Below are 1,297 nucleotides of genomic sequence, written 5' to 3' on the forward strand. Positions count from 1 at the left end.
GAAGGCTCAACATGTGGCTCAGGAGATAGCTGAATGTAAGTAATATATGCCTTAAAAATTTTAATGCTCTAGGGTTAATCTATGATTTTTGGCTAATATTTTTCCACAGGTACTCAGACCCCGCTACAACCCCGCCACAGGGGGGGGATCGCGCGTACACAGCCGCGTTTTAGGGGTTAAGTCACTATGGGAAAGCAAGGCTGGTCACCCTCACGTAAAATCTTGGGACTGGGTAGCTTAGTTCCAGACCCCTACACTCCTGATGGGCTAGAAAGTGACTGGATGGATGGGTGGACACAGCACCAACGGGAGATATGTGTACAATTACAGTCGGCTTCCACTCAAGGGAACTGTGCCACTACACTTTGTAAGTCTCCTTGGTTACTAATGAAAGTCATCTTCCACAGAAGGTCACACAGGCGATTTTCAACCAATGTGCCGCGAAGCATCTGCTGATGTGCCGTGGGAGTTTAAATAACATTTGGATAGCATTTTTAAAGATAGCATATGGATAAGTTTTCACATAATGGTAAATTTTATGGAGTGCATTAACCTCCTTTTCTTCAATGATGCAATAAGCAAATAAATGCACAGTTCATTAAAAGCCCAAATGGCAGTTTTAAATTCTCCCCTCAATTCCATAGTACGGAACCGCAAAGATGCCTAAAACTTTCTAATTCTTTTGAAAACCATGATCAACAATATACTTTTGGAAATAAGAATAATAATTTAGTTTATCATTCATGTTCTTTCATATGATCAAATCTATCCTTAAATATTGATGGTGTGCCTCTACCATTTTAGTGCCTGGCTCACTGTGCCAGGAGATGAAAAAGGTTGAAAATCACTGGTCTACACAGTGTACAAGAAGTCTCATCTGAGGGAACTTGGACACAACTTGCACACTGTCTTATTGCATGAAATTGTAGTCTTATGATGTACGAACGAGTCTCCTTGGTTACTAGTCTACATTATCCTCCAATCAGACTTCAACTAACTATCAACTGAGCTAAAAGAGGATAGGGATCTTTGTCACGTTAAGTACTACAAATAACTAAAAAGCACTCAACGTACATACCTTCAACAGCAATAATAATTAAGATTTACTGTTGTCATTCTTCTTTCCTACCCAATGAATATTTTCTATCAGTCAATTCCATGGCCTTAGTATGGCGGCTTGGCCTGTTACAAAATCTGAGTGCATACCTCCAACAGCAGTAAATTTTTATGTATTCCAGCACCTCAATCCATATTCACCAACATCTAATCAACACTTCCTTGAACCACTATCCACCAT

Source organism: Coenobita brevimanus, chromosome 104 (genome assembly GCF_032717465.1).
Source record: "Coenobita brevimanus isolate Jiangsu-jjx chromosome 104, ASM3271746v2, whole genome shotgun sequence".
In the NCBI taxonomy this organism is placed as follows: domain Eukaryota; kingdom Metazoa; phylum Arthropoda; class Malacostraca; order Decapoda; family Coenobitidae; genus Coenobita; species Coenobita brevimanus.